At 40.5% G+C, this 16,662-nt stretch overlaps 1 pseudogene; it reads right to left on the bottom strand.

Annotated features, from left to right (window-relative positions):
• LOC123457049 overlaps positions 1-12,359 on the bottom strand; it is a 66,818-nt pseudogene extending 54,459 nt beyond the window's left edge.
• Between the last annotated feature and the right edge of the window lie 4,303 nt (positions 12,360-16,662).

Below are 16,662 nucleotides of genomic sequence, written 5' to 3'. Positions count from 1 at the left end.
ATGTTAAGTGAAAGAGACCAGGCACCAAAAGCCTAAACACTCTATAACTTACATGAGATGTGTGGAAAAATAAAATACTTTACATACATAAATTTTTGGCTGTCTAAGGCTATAGTATTTGTGAGAAAATGGATGGACTGTTAATCGATAGGGAGGTTGTTTCTGAGGTGAGTGAAATATTCTAAACTTAATAGTGGTTAGGGTAGCATGACTCTGTGAATATACTGAAAATTATTGGAGTAAATATTTTTAAGTGGGTAATATGCATGGTATCCAAATTGCCTACCTATGTTAACATGCTACTGTAAGAGCTCTTCCTTGAAGAAACAATATTTTCACCCAATGGACTGACCAACTGATTGTTCCCAAGTCTTTGATTGTGTGCACCCTCATCTTACACTGACACAAATAGAAGTCTTAAGGATGAGGGGACTGCTCAGTGGCAAAACAAGTATTTATCATGTGCAATATGCTACCTCCATAACCAATCTCTGCAAAAATGCAAGTGACACGAGTCCTAGTATGAAATGGGAAGCTGGGCATGGTGACACACCCCTTTAATCCCAGCACTCAGAGGTAGAGGTAGGAGGATCACCATGAGTTCAAGGCCACCCTAAGACTACATAGTGAATCCCAGGTCACACTGGGCTAGAGTGAGACCCTACCTTGAAAAACAAAACAAAAATAAAGGAAAAAAAAAAAAGAAAGAAATGGGACCAATCCAAGGTAGGTAGCACAAGATCAAACTGTACCTTACCAATGCTAAGTAAACTTCCATTTCTTTCTGGTCTTTTCTTTGCAATCACTTCAACTTTGTCTCTTTGTCATCCCTACATTGTTCAACTGTATTACTATCCTGAGTACTTCCTTACTATCAATGCATTGGGTTCTGCCTTCTAGCATTTTCTTTTACTATTTGGCCAAACTATTGTTGTAACCCTGTCTTCTCTCATAAACTCTCTGTATTATAAGCTTCTGCTAGGTTTCATGCTTTACTAATTTCTGATCAGCCTCGAGCAGTATTGCATAAAACATAAAAACACGATGGTTTACTGGGTTACAGCCAAATGTCAACACTCCCATTGAGTTACAGTCAACTGTCAACTCTCCCATTAAATGCTGTAAATAGCCCCAAAATTTGTATGCCACAGGGGAAAAAAGATGTTTGAAAGCCCACACATACATGTTTTATCCTGCACATTAGTTTTATACCTTCAACTTATCCTTAGCAATGTGAGAGTTTCTTACTTTGTTCACTGGGTTGAACAGACAGGACTCCAGCATCTCTATGCTTTGGTTCAACATTTCTGAAACACAAATGCTTACTTAATCTAAAGACTAATATTTGTATTCATTGTTAATGGTTTTTTTCAAAGTTTGTCCAACATACACACTCACTTCTAAAGAACTTGTATGTACACTGTAAGTCTTATTACATTATCATTTAGTATATACATTTTCTCCCTCAGTGAGAAAGTTTGGTTAAAAAGTTAAATTTAGTAAAATTATTATTTTGCTTTCATGTATTTTAATTTAAAATACTATTAACTTTAATCCTTCAAGAAAAAACTATTCATAACAAAAATCTGATGGCATAGTTTCACTGCAGGCTACATGTGTATATGTGTGTGAGAGAAAGACACACAGACACAGGGTCTCAAGGTGTCCAGACTGTCTCCACCTGCCTCCAAGTGCTGGAATTACAGGTATGTACCATCACACCTTATTTTTTAAAATAATTAAAACAGAGGATTTTGTCTAGTCTTGAGTAATTACTATCATTCTTGAGAGTTAATGTCATCACAGAAAGAATACCACTATATATTATTTAATTAAGTAAATGTTTAAAATGTAGAGGACAAGGTAGATATAATCCACACTACTTTCTCAAAGGTAAAATTTCTTGCAGAAATCTGATGATAGAATTCTGCCAAATCATATTGATTCCACAGTAACTTTAGGGTTTGCCAAACTCAATATTATAGGGCTTGCAAAATTCAATATTATCTTATGTATTAAGAAATAACAAAAAGCAATGAAATTGGAAGCAAAGATAGAATAGCTGAATCAGAAACTGTCTGTACAAGACATTAAAAGTTTGTGGGCATCCTAAATTTAATTATCTTTACATTGATTGCTGAGTGTTACTTTTTCAAGCTCTACAGTATATGACATCCATTTTAAGACTGGGAAAATATGCCTTCTTTTGAAATGGCCACTATTAAAGCTTAGCAAATAAATTTTTAAAAAGGTAAAAATCTATAAGCAAAATTAGGTACCTGCCTTTTGTGGGGTGTTTCCAGAGGCTGGAGTAGCTTCATGCACCAAGCAATCATTTGGCAAAACTTCAACTCCTGGGTCAACTTCATTAAATGATAAATTAACAACATACACAAGTACATTTCTACGTAGTTTATTCCTCAAATTGTTGGGCTGATATCAAACTTTTAAAGAAAAATGTTTCTGGGCTGGAGAGATGGCTTAGCGGTTAAGCGCTTGCCTGTGAAGCCTAAGGACCCCGGTTTGAGGCTCGGTTCCCCAGGTCCCACGTTAGCCAGATGCACAAGGGGGTGCACGCGTCTAGAGTTCGTTTGCAGAGGCTGGAAGCCCTGGCGCGCCCATTCTCTCTCCCTCCCTCTATCTGTCTATCTCTCTGTGTCTGTCACTCTCAAATAAATAAATAAAAAAATAAATAAATAAGTAAATTTAAATTTATAAAGAAAAATGTTTCTAAAATTTAAGTTATGTGGGCTGGAGAGATGGGTTAGCAGTTAAGCACTTGCCTGTGAAGCCTAAGGGCTCCGGCTTGAGGCTTGATTCCCCAGGACCCAGGTTAGCCAGATGCACAAAGCGGCCATGCATCTGGAGTTCATTTGCAGAGGCTGGAGGCCCTGGCATGCCCATTCTCTCTATATGCCTCCCCCCCCGTAACTCTTAAATAAAATAAATTTAAAAAATGAACAAAAAAATAAAATGTAAGTTATGTTGAAGTTCAGTTAAATTGAGAAATACTTATAAACTCAATAGCTGAAATTCAGTAGTGCACTCTTAAAAAAAAAATAATAAAAAGTTTGGCCCAGAAAGCCAAACGTTGCATGTTCTCTCTCATATGTGGATCCTAGCTACAGATGATTGGATTTCTGTGTGAGTAGGAAGAAAATTCAGTAGCAAGGGCCAGTAAGCTAGAAAAGAGTTATAGAGGGAAGAGAAAGGAAAGGAGGGGGTACTTAATAGGATGGCATGGTATATATGTAAGTAGAAGAATAGATTAATGGGGGTGAAAAAGCCCAAGTGAGGTCAGGGGAAGAGACTGAGTAAAGGAAAGGTGGAGGGAGGGTGGGCCAATCAAAGTCTAAAAGGATATAAACAAATTATATGGATACCTACTTTTTTGGACAATGGAACACTCAGGAGCCATAGATTGTTACTAGAAAAATTTCAGCGCCAGGGATGGGATGCTTTCCAGTGAGTTGTTGGCCAGGGAGGTCCCTGATGCCCCCAAAACGTTACAGGCCAGAGCTGAGGCCTTTGGTTTCCCACCAGGAAGAGATTGTAAGACCTTATTGCTGAAGACGCCACATACTTGGGCTGCAAGGCCACTGAAAAATCCTGCTGGAACTGAGCTGATAACCTTCTCCATGTAGACCAGGTGACAGAAAGGTAGAAAAAGCCATGCTGCATACAGTTCAATGGGGGAGAGAGAAATCACCAGTGAGGATGCTCAGCAGTGTACACTGCAAGCCTTATATTTTGCCAGTCAGGCCAAATGAGCCATACATCAGGAATTTGAAATATTTGTAGACATACACAGAGTTTCAAAATAAATAAGAAAATATTTTTTTTAGGTAGTGATCTTAGTCTGGACCAGGCTGAATTAGAATTCACTATGTAGTCTCAGGCTGTCCTCAAACTATTAGCAATCCTTGTACCTCAGCCTCCAAGTGCTGTGGTTAAAGGTGAATGCTACCACACTTGGCTAAGAAAATACTTTTAAATTATGAATAGGAAGTGTATATATGTATGTTTAACTCATTTTACTAGAGGTGTAAATAACTTCTTTCTTCTCCAGCAGGCCACTGCAGTGCCATCTTAAACAAAAAGTGAAAAAAATTTAAATATACCTATACATTTTTACAAAGATAGGAGATAAGACAATGTTGAAGTGTGTCTAACATATGTTGTTATTTTCCTTGCTACTTCCATATATAACCCTCTCCCCTCTTCATTATGATCTGGCATCCAATAAAATTAAAAGATAGTGGTTTGACACGTGTTGTAATAGATAAGCATTTCTAGTCCTATTAGAGAGATGGTCTTAGAAGGGGGCAGTTTTTAATCTGCCATTGATAGAACTTCCCCTTTGATCAATAACACAGTTCTAGTCAAAGTTGTTACCTAGTTAAAAATACTCCTTTATGTCTAAATAGTACAGAGGTCTAAATTCTAGACTAGGTATATTTTTCCTTTAATTTTAGGTACACTTAATTTAACAAGTACACTATGATCAATTTATAATTTATAATATATAGTTTTTCTAGCTGTTGCAAATGAATTCTAGACACATGCAACATTTTGTGCATCTGGCTTTATGTGGGTACTTGGGAACTGAACTTGAGTTGTTGGGCTTTTGCTGGCAAGTGTCTTAACTGCTGAGCTGAGCTATTTCTCCAGCCCCGAATGCATTTACCATGAGCCTATGGAACAAAGGTAGAAGGTTGTGGCTCAAAAGTGGTATGGTGGAGTGTTAAATTGACAAGGGGTAGAATTGTGATGGTTAATACTGTTTTCCAGTTTACAAGATCTGGTCACCTAGAAGAAGATGAATCTCTGGGCATGTCTGTGAAGGATTTTCTAGATTAGGTTTATTGAGTTAGGAACACTCACCCTATATGGAGCTGACAACATTTCATGGGCAAGGCTTTTGAATTTAATAAAAAGTGAACAAACCACCATCATTTATCCTTTTTTGTTTCTTAATTGTAGCTGCAGTGTGACCAGATGCCTAGCCCACCTGCTGCCATGATTTCACCACCATGATAAACACTCAAAAACTATGAGCCACAGGGACGTTTTGCGGGAGAGGGGGCGGAAAGAATGTCAGAGTCACATGTTGGGTCATGATTTGCAGAGACATTTATCATACCAATAACTGGGGGCTAACTCCACAATGCATGACCCATTTTCATTAACAAGGAGGGTCTAATGGGAGGGGGTAGATCACAGATGAGCCGAAATAATGGTACCAAACTGCCTGTATTCACTGAAATGAAAACTAATAAATTAAATAAAAATTAAAAAAAAACTATGAGCCAAAATACCCACACTTCATTTTTTTTTTTGCAGATACACACACACACACACACACACACACACACACACACACACACACACAGTTACAAGAGAAACATAATTTAAATACATACAATTCAGTACATAAATTGTGGGTTTAATTTCAGAGGGTATGATGACTACAATCAGCCAATGAACAGTAGAGGCAATTCTTAACTGAACATTCTGAATAATAGGATGATTCAACATGGCTGGAGGCTGCATGTTATTTTCAGTGTTTGGACTACTCCCAACACTCTGAAATGGTGGTGGAGGAGGATTAAATATCAAAGGACATGGCTGCACACGATGAGCACCTTTTAAAAAAGTAGAAAGAAGAAAATCCATTTGTAGTTCTTTGAAAATGTAAATAGTTTCAATAACAGCATTTTTTTTTTAACTCACATAAATTTTGTTTCCTGATTGCAGGCCCCAGTTCCAGCTTTTGTTTTCGATTTATATTTATTTATTCACGTATTAGAGACAGACAAAGAGACAGAGTGAGTGAGCATGGACATGCCAGGGACTCTAGACACTGCAAACAAACTCCAGATGCGTGTGCCACTATGTGCATGTGGCTTGCATGGGACATGGAGAATCGAACCTGCATACTTAGGCTTTGCAGGCATATGCCTTAACTGCTAAGCCATCTCTCCAGCCCTCAGTTTCAGCTTTTACCATGAAAATTCATCTGTTACTAAAAACAAAACAATAACAAAAGTACAATTTTAAGTCTTACTTCAATACTGGGGTAAATGCTGCAAATTTCTGTAAAGTTCCTGTATCAGAAAAAGGCTATAACTTTCTCAAACCAAAATGTGTTATCATAAAAACTACTTTACTTACTTTACTTTACTCTGTATCAAAATGTCAAGAAGTTCTGAGTGTAATTTGTACTCTCTCTAATAATGGTCTGTAGCTCTTGAACCTAGAGAATCCCAAATAAGCAGGTTGTGACAAATGTTCTGAATGCTAGGTTCCCAGCTGACTAAGATTTGGGAATTAACCCCTCCTGGAAGCAGTGTATTGTTGGGGGAAGGTTTTATATTTATTATAGCCAGTGTTCCTTGCCAGTGTTTGGCACAGTCTCATGTTGCTATAATCCACCTTATGTTGGCAAGGGAGTGATGTCCACCCTCTGCTCATGCCATCATTTTCCCCTGCCAACGTGGGGCTTTCTCTGGAGCCTGTAAACCAAAATATTTTCCCCCCACAAGCTGCTTTTGCTTTTGCTTTTGGCTAGCAATGCGAACCTGACTGCAACAGTATCTTTCTCTGTATTTTATGCAAGACTGTGCATATTTGGGATGCAAGTCTATAAACATTGCATCAAGTACATAAGATGAGTTCTCCACAAGACTATTACTTACTTCTACTATCTCCTGCACATCCATGTAGTTATAAGTGACACAAATCCATAGCTATAAAAACAAACAAATGAAATATAAAACCACCACCACATAGCACATGGTTTACAGAATGTAGCAGTCTATGAAATAATGGAGAGACAATAAAGGATGAATATGCTGTGATAAATATTTCAGATCTACATTAACAGATCTCTAGATGTCACTGCATAGTGCTAAGACTAAGGTAACATGAGTGACTCAGTCATTAACAAGAATACCTAATTCATGAAGCTGAATCTAACTTATTTCAAAAGCAAGACAGCTAAAATTTAAGTTACAAATAATGCAGGAAAAAACAATTTTTAATAATCTACTTTTTGCATCAAAATAAAGGTAGGATATATTAAAATACAAATTTAAAAAATTAAATAAAAGTTAACAGCTTTTTTTGTAAATAATTTATTTATTTATCTGAGAGAGACAATAGGTGCATCATGGTCTTTAGCTACTGCTAATGAACTCCAGATGCATGCACCCCCTTGTGCATGTGGCTTATGTGGGTACTGGGGAATTGAACCAGGGTCCTTAGGCTTTGCAGGCAAATACCTTAGGCTATTAAACCACTAAGCCATTTCACCAGCCCAAAAGTTGACAAATTTTTATCCACAAAATACATTAACAAAGCAATACATTTCATACCAAGGATTCAAATGCCAGTTTGAGTACCAGTATGCTCTCTGATCCTGTAGTTTAGGATTTTTTTTAAATATTTTTTAAAATTTTTATTTATTTGAGAGCGACAGACACAGAGAGAAAGACAGATAGAGGGAGCGAGAATGGGTGCGCCAGGGCTTCCAGCCTCTGCAAACGAACTCCAGACACTTGAGCCCCCTTGTGCATCTGGCTAACGTGGGACCTGGGGAACCGACCCTCGAACCAGGGTCCTTAGGCTTCGCAGGCAAATGCTTAACCGCTAAGCCATCTCTCCAGCCCTAGTTCAGGATTTTAAGAATATATAGTGAGCATGTTTTACTAACTCACCATTTGGCCAAACCATAGCTATCATTGATTATCTTCACTACCTTTACTGAGCCAAATCTGTCAAAATGCCCCTGATTTCAGTTTCTTCCATCAACAGAATGAAATTAGTTAATATTTTTAAGTCTACTGTAAAGATAGAATTGATATTATGAAAATTATCTTCCCATGTGGCACATTTATACAATGGAGTTCTACTCAGCGGTAAAGAAAAACGAAGTTATGAAATTTGCAGAAAAATGGATGGACCAGGAAAAGATTATACTAAGTGAGGTAACCAAGGCCCAGAAAGCCAAGCGCCACATGTTCTCTCTCGTATGTGGGTCCTAGCTACAGATGATTGGGCTTCTGCGTGAGAATGAAAATACTTAGTAGCAGAGGCCAGTAAGTTAAAAAGGAGACATAAATGGAAGAGAAAGGAAGGGAGGAGGGTACTTAATAGGTTGATGTTGTTTATATGTAAGTACAATGATTGTGATGGGGAAGTAATATTATGGAGAATGGAATTTCAAAGGGGAAAGTCGGTAGGGGTGGGGAAGGGAGAGAATTACTATGGGATTTTTTTATAATCATGGAAAATGCTAATAAAAATTAAAAAAAAAAGAAAATTATTTTCCCTAAGTCAGCTTCAAACTACCTATGGCAGTTACTTAAGGGTATTTTTAGTTCTATTGGTTTTAAACACAGAATCCATTATAAATCTATATGATTTTAAGGTAGGTTAGGGTCTCACTTTATCCTAGGCTGACCTGGAATTCACGATATAGATTCAGGGTGGCCATGAACTCATGGTGATCTCTCTAACTCTGCCTCCTGAATGCAGGTATTAAAGGTGTGTGCTGCCATACCGGGGTATAAATGTTTATGAAATTTTTTAAAAAATTAAAAAACCCTTAGATTGTCAGCAAAGCTCAAATACCATTAGTCACAAACTTTTTCCAAGTGGCTAGTACAAATGTATACCACTGTTCCTGGCTGCACAACACATTTTTAGTATTTTATTTATTTACTGGAGAGAGAAAATATGAGGGGGGGGAGGGAGGGAGGGAGAGAATGTCACAACACTGCATGCACCACCTGTGTATCTGGCTTACATGGGTGCTAGGGAATTGAACCTGTGTCCTTAAGGTTTGCAGACAAGCAAGCGCCTTAGCGCCTAAGCCATCTCTCCAGCCCTCCACAACATAATTTAAAATGTAAATGAAATATGAATACAATACCCTAACATCAATTCTGCCAACAGAAACCATGTTTGGCATGATTTTGCCTTCAGGTAAAACAGTCTTGGCTTGTGGCAGCTGAGTACGTCTGGGTGCTGGCCTCTCTCCAGATGTCTGAATTTGGAGTCTCAGAAGTTGTTGCAGTCTGTCCATTCTTAGGCTTCACAGGTTTCAAACATTAAGCCATCACTTCAGCTTTCAGCACACATTTTAATAGAGCTCAATATATGTGCATGTTTTCTTAAAGTAATACTTATCTATATAACAGTGAGATACACTTATATAATGCTTTTATTTTTTAATAAAGAATAGGTGGTGCACAAGGGCCTCCAGACACTGCAAACAAACTCCAGATGCATGTGCAGCCTGGTGCATCTGGCTTACATGAGTTCTGGCAATCAAACCTGGGTCATTAGGTTTTTCAGACAAGCCCGTTAACTACTAAGCCATCTCTCCATCTGACTGTTAAGCCATCTCTTCAGCACTTCATTAAATATTTTAAAATGTAAATGAAATATGAAAACAATACCCTAACATCAATTCCACTAGCAGAAACAGTGTTAGGAATGATTTTGCCTTCAGGTGTAACATAGCCTTGGCTGGTGGAAGCTGAGGACGTCTGGGTGTTGGCATCTCTGGAGATGGCTGAATAAATAACTTATACAAATACTAACTTACAATGGAAGTATTCTTTTCAATAAGGAGTATAACAGGGCTCCAGCCATTGCAAAATCCATATTCATTCACCACCTTGTATATCTGGTTTAGGTGGGTTCCTGGGACTCAAACCTATGTCCTTTGAACAAATGTCTCAGCTGCTAAACCTTCATCTCTTATTTTTTTGTTTTAATTTTTTAGTTATTTACAGGGAGAGAAGATGGATGAATGAGAATGGGTACACTAGGTTCTCTAGAAACTGCAAACAAACTCCAGATCATGTATATCTAATTTACATAGGTAATGGGCCATCATTTCCAAGTTCTTATGCTTAGCAGGCAAGCACCTTAACTACTAAGCCATTTCTCCAGCTTTTATATTTATTTTCAGTAGACTGTTTTAAAGTTTTGTTAGTACTTGTCTAATTCAATAGACTTTTTGTACATGTACCTTATTGACAACTAATGGGACTCAAGGCTCAGTCAGAGATCATTGTGGAAGAGGTGGCAGAAAGAATGTAAAGTCCAAAGGAAAAGGAGGAGTGTTTTTTAATGCTGTCACGTTGTAATATAATGAAATGTATTGTGTCAAGCACAAAGTGGCCATGGTATTCATGACCTCTTAGTTGCTGATCTACCTACAGAACACCTGTATAATAGGAGGGGGAAATGATGACATCAAAAGAGAAAGAAGGGACAATTTAGGAGGTGTAAAATAAGCTCCCATGAATTTGGGCCTAGTGGCATAGACCCATAATTCTAGCTACAAGGTATGGAGGCTACTGAAAAGCTAGAGACCACAGCTTACTGGGAGAGTACTTGCCTACCTTGTATGAGGACCAGGGTTTAATTCTACATAAAATACACACATTAAACAATTCTAAACCACTATTTACCATGAACAAGCATGGCTTACAAAAAGAAAGGAAGGAAGGAAGGAAGGAAGGAAGGAAGGAAGGAAGGAAGGAAGGAAGGAAGGAAGGAAGGAAGCAAGCAGAGCTAAGTTGGGCTTGGTGATGCATGCCTTACATCCCAGTACTCAGGAGGCAGAGGTATGTGGAGGATCACCAAGAGTTCAAGGCCAGCACAAGGCTACATAGTGAATTCTTGGCCAGCTTGGGCTAGACCAAGACCTTACCTGGGGGGATGGGGGGACTAACAAAAAAAGGGAGCTGAAATGTCAAAGATTTATTACAGAAGATTCTTTTCATTTGTGTATATATTTTGGTTTTTTTTTTTCTTTTTCCTATATCATTGCCACCCACAACTTATTTGAAATAATACATCCTGTAATTCTCAAGGCATTATTTTGCTATTGTTACATAAAACAGAGATTAATAAATACCTTTATTTTCCTCTTACATAATGCAATCACTTTAGGCTCTTTTTAACCAGGTAAGCCCTTCTCCAATTTTTATTTTTCACTATTTCAAATTTTAATCCTGTTTTCCTCCCATAAATGAACTGGCATGGTTTTTATACCCATCCTCAAACATAAACAATTACTTTCTTACTTCATTTGTTTGCATTTTTCAGGTCTTCCTTCTGGAATCATTTCCTTGGCCCATAGTAAATTCTTTATGTAAGGGTCCTAGAATCACTGAAGAAAGACCCCAGCCTCAAATAGTATGTAAAACCAAAGAGCATTTATTCTGCAGAATCAGCCAGCATGTGGGGGTCAACCATTCATGAAAAATGGCGACCTTGAGAGGAGCTCCCAGGATCTTTTAAGCACAGCTAGAGGAATTTGGGCTGGCTTAGTCATTGGCTAATTTGAAAAGTAACTGTACCTGCATATTTTTGATTGGTCCTGAGGTTTTGGCAGGCTAGGTCTAGGGGAATTTCAGATGAGTTAGGTAATTTATTAAATGATTGGCTACGCAGGCAGCAGTTACAGTTGTGCATCTCTGATTGATTGGGGCAGAAGGCATGAAAGGGACATGCTGGGCATTTCCAGGAACTGACTCAGCCTCTGGGCGGCTATCTTCCCAGCCACATGTCAGGGCAGGTTCTTTCCAGAAGTCCTGCCTTACTTTCTGGGAAACTGAAACTTAGGCCTAGTTAGAGTGATACCTTACTCAAGCCCATCATGGTGTGAGTTTGGTCCCTTCAATTTACAATATGCCTGAGTGACACAGTACGAGGTGGTAAACTTTGGGCTTCGCTACCAGAAAACTTTAAATTTTACCTTTGTTCCTTCAAGATAATCTTGTTCTCTCCAGAAGCCTACTTGAGCACCTGCGTGTTTTATCAGAGCTCCAGCCTGCACAGTTGTCACCATTGATCTGAAGCGCTTGGTCACCAAACCTCAGACCAACCACTGAGGCTGGAGAATTCACCTGGACTAGCTGAACAAATACACCATTATCAATGGACTTAACCTCAGTCCAATTTTTCCATCTTGATCTTTACACAAAATGACTTCATGAATCCCTTGCTTAATTTCCGTCCTACGAATTCCGACATCATTACCTGGTACAGGTGACGCTATATAGTTCACACTGGAAGGTCTTGCTACCAACCCCTGACCTGGTGCTCCAGAGACCATGGCCGAATTTTCATGTATTTGTTCATCATTTAAACTCAGTCCCATATATTGGGAGAGCTCTGGATACAGTTTAAGATAGAGATTTCCACCTAGAGTGATGGGAACAGAACCTTCTGTCAGAATTGCTGAGTTGGCAGAGAAGGCATTTTGAGCCTGAATCACTTTGAGCCTGAATCACTTTATCTACCTTCAAATTTTCAAGGAATGGATGCAGAGCCATTTTTCACGTATTTCCTCCACTGGGACCCGCAGCCACCACCACGGTCACCCGCTGACTTCCGAGAGTGAGCCGAGATGAGCGCCGCACTCTCAGCACTGCCCGCCAGGCCTCTTTGGTGTTCTTAAGTAGGAGAAAAAATTTAATACTACAAGTAGTCATAAAACTTAACAATTTTAGCACTCTGAATTTGTATATTAACCTTTAACAATTAAAAAATGTCTGGGATAGACCCAAGCTCCAGCATGTATCTCTGTGGTGTGCTGACATAGTCCATCTGTGTATATCCAGGAGAGGGATAGACCCAAACTCCAGCATGGATCTCTATGGTTTCCTGACATAGTCTTTCTATATAGACCTAAGCTCCAGCATGTATCTCTGTCATGTACTGACCTAATCCTTCTGTATACACCCAGGAGAGGGATAGACCCAAATGCCAGTATGTATCTTTGTGGTGTGCTTATGTAGTGCTTCTGTATACACCAGAGAGAGGGATAAGCTCCAGCATGTATCTCTGTGCTGACATAGTCCTTCTGCATACACCCGGGAGAGGGATAATTGTCCTTAGAGAAGGTATTGAACTCTCTGAAGTTGTCCTTTTAGGGATTGTCACTGTGTCAGCTGGCCAATATATGGCATTTTTTTTTTCTTCTGGGCATATAACATGGTACCTATCTTGGAGTAGGGGTTGCCTAGGTCCAGTATCCATGAAACATTGGCACAGAACTACAGTGACAGCCAGGTATCTGGTAATAGCAGTGATACTACTGACACTGGCTACTGAATGGAGGGAGGAAGAGTCACAAGACTCATAAGATTCCAACCACTGCTTCCTCCTGCCCCCTCCCAGCTGTATGTGAGTTTTGGGGGTGTTAGCATATACAGTGAGGAAATGGTTAAATGAGAGTAGGTAACCCTGATTTAGCATTCATGAGGACACCATTCATGAAGGGGTGGGGCTTTGTCGTGATAAAATGGTTTTGGGACCACACAAGATCCCATCAGTAATCCCTCATGTGTGCTTTGTAAGTAACATGATCTCAATAAATTCACTGGCTTGACAAACTGGATGTTGGTGCACTCATACATTGACTGTCAATGGTGACATTCCTTTTAAGTTTTTTTGTTTGTTTGTTTGTTTTTTCATTTTTATTTATTTATTTGAAAATGACAGAGACAGAAAGAGGCAAATAGAGAGAATGAGTGTGCCAGGGCAAACAAACTGCAGACACTTGCACCAACTTGTGCATCTTGCTAATGAGGGTCTTGGGGACTCTAACCTGGGCCCTTTGACTTTGCAGGCAAATGCATTAACCACTAAGCTATCCCTCCAGCACAGTTGGTGACACAAGCAAAAACAGAGTTGTGAAAGGGGATGTAGCTTTTCTTTCTTAGAGAATGTTTAGAAAACTTTCAACTGACAATTTCTACATATATATGTTTGTATACACACACACACACACACACACACACACACACGTACTAAATGGGAGCAATAGGGACCATTAGAGAAAGTTAAGAGATCTGTGCAGGTCCATGGCACAAAGCCTGGTGCTTAAACTCAACCAACCAGTCTCCATTGTAGCACTCTCTCCCTGGAGACTATGTCTTGACCCCTGGGCCACCCCTCCCTCTCCAGACTCTTGGAGAACTTACGCAGACAGAGCACTATCAACCACTACAGTTGTTGGTGCCTGATGCCAGGCGTGTGAGGTCAAGGAGCTGTGTGCTATGTCTGCCTCCTGACAGGTTCGGAAATGCACTGTCATACAGCCGGGAAAAGGTATGGTTAAGGCAACACCCCGAATGAGTTTCTCTATGTCATTTGCATCACTACACCTATGAGGCTTGTCTCTGAAATCTCACTTGTACCAACAATAGCTCAGCTCAGACCACCTTGTCAAGAATTCAGATCTTCCCCTCCTCCAACCCCTATAGGCTTCTGAGGCATTGATGAGTCCCTATTGTACCAGTATGCTAAAACCAGTTGTGAGGCCCTGCCCACATTACACTTCTAAGCCTGATACAAATGCCTCATGCCAATGTTCTACTCCCTCTTAGATAGGCTCAGGGGCTCCACAAAAAGGATACAACACCACAAGAGAACTTCCAGCAGCATCTCCACCACGTCCAGAGATAGTGGAGCCTGCACAGCCTGGGGGCAGCTGCTGCTTCTCTGCCATCCACCCCTTGATGCACAGGTTTACCCTCCTTGGGATTGCCCACAGCTGCCTCATTACCAGCATCAAGGGGGCCACACAGCTCATGGGTATCTTCACCATGGCCATCACCCGCTGAAGAAAGGCTTGAGCTTCACTGGTCTTCCCCCACTCGGGGACTATTCTTCCCACTCTGCTCTCCTTCTCATCCTCCCACAGCACCACCTGTGCTAACTCCAGGCTCCTGCATGGCTGCTGGAGCCTTCCTCAAGGAGCCTCGTTGAAGCATGGGCTCCCTGAAGGTGTCCTGCTGAGGGAAGGAGGCCGCGTGCCCACCACTTTCTCCAATATGCGGTACATGAGGTCCGTGAGGTTCATGGCACCCAAGGAAACAGGAACTCATGAGCATTGGTTCCTACCAAGCCTGCCCTCTTTGGGCCCGGGACACCGAGGATGGCCCACATTGGCATTGCTCCCTAGCACAGCTCTTCCCCAAGGCCATTTGGGCAAATACAAACTTTCAAGGTGGCTTCTGTACAACCTGGCCTACCAAATGCCAAATATTTTGTGGGCCACGGTAAGCCTGAGGTCTTAACAGCTGTAGGCGGTGCACATGGGCATTCAGAGCACCTGCACAAACAGACTGTCCCTCCTGGACACCACTTCTTAAGCTGCCAGACCCTTACACATGCTTCCCCTAGCCAGGTCAACCTCAGTCGGTCACCCTGCACCTGCAACACCCTTACATCAATGGTGGTGCCCTTACCCTTACTAGGTGGGCATCACCCATGGCACTTTAGTCCATGACGGTGTACAGCCCCTACTCACCCAGAGTTTGTGCCACACCAACTGGGCTCAGAACAGATCAGCTGGCTTATGGAAACACTGGCCAGGGCAGTGGCTTCTGGCAGGAGACTTGAACAGAAGCCTGCTACTTTCCAGGAAATATAGAACAAGAAGCCTTCATCCTCAGGACCAGCAGAGACACTTGTGCCATAATGCATGGAAGTAGAAATGGCTTTCCAGTATTGGAACCTCAGTAGCAATCTGTTCTACGTGCAGCACAGAGATATCTCACAATGGTATGGTTGGCATTGTATTGGCTATGAGAGTATGAAAAAAATAGAAAGAAAGAAAGAAAGAAAGAAAGAAAGAAAGAAAGAAAGAAAGAAAGAAAGAAAGGAAGGAAGGGAGGAAGAAAGAAAGAAAGAAAGAAAGAAAGAAAGAAAGAAAGAAAGAAAGAAAGAAAGAAAATAAATTGGGGCTGGAGAGATGGCTTAGCCGTTAAGGTGTTTGCTTGCACCTTTCAAAGCCAAAAGACCCAGGTTAAATTCCCCAGGACCCACAAAAGCCAGATGTACAAGGTGGCACATGTATCTGGAGTTCATTATCAGTGGCTGAGGCCTTGGCACACCTATTCTCTCCATCTCCCTCCCCCTCAGATCAATAAAATAAAATCATTTTTTAAAAGAAATTGGGTGGGAGATGGTTATGAGTTACTGGGTTCGACACCTATCAGAAGGCCATTATAGGAGGTTAGTGTAAGCAGTCAAAAAGGGGCAGGGTGGGGCTAGAGAGATTGCTTAGAGAGATTGCTTAGTGGTTAAGGCACTTGCCTGCAAAGCCAAAAGACCCAGGTTCGATGCCCCAGGACCTATGTAAGGGAGATGCAAAAGGGGCACATATGTCTGGAGTTTGTTTGCAGCAACTGAAGCCCTGGTGTTCCCATTCTCTCTCTCTCTCTCTCTCTCTCTCTCTCTCTCTCTCTCTCTCTTTCTCGCTTCTCTCTCCTTCTTCCTCTTCCTCACTTTTTTCTCTCTGTCTCTCTCTCCTTTTTCCTTTCTTTCTGAAATAAATACATAAAACTTTAAAGCAGAATGACTTTTGTTTCTTCTCAGTATCAAAACCATCTCCATGGAGATGTGTGTCTGTCTAGTCATGAGAGCAGCACTCATATTTAATGTGCCACTTCCTGTACAGGGTCTCTTTGACTCTGGCAGAGGTGATGAAACACAAGACACATCCAAAGGACATCAGAGACAGCCAAGTGCTTAGTCTTCACCTGATCACACCCAGTTACATTCTTTCTAAGTCTTAATCACTATGAATAAATACTTCAGTGAGTGTGGGTATATAGATGTCTCTAT

Source organism: Jaculus jaculus, chromosome Y, assembly GCF_020740685.1.
Source record: "Jaculus jaculus isolate mJacJac1 chromosome Y, mJacJac1.mat.Y.cur, whole genome shotgun sequence".
NCBI lineage: Eukaryota > Metazoa > Chordata > Mammalia > Rodentia > Dipodidae > Jaculus > Jaculus jaculus.
The sequence above is the reverse complement of the archived record's forward strand: the minus strand, read 5'-3'. Positions and strand labels throughout refer to the sequence as shown.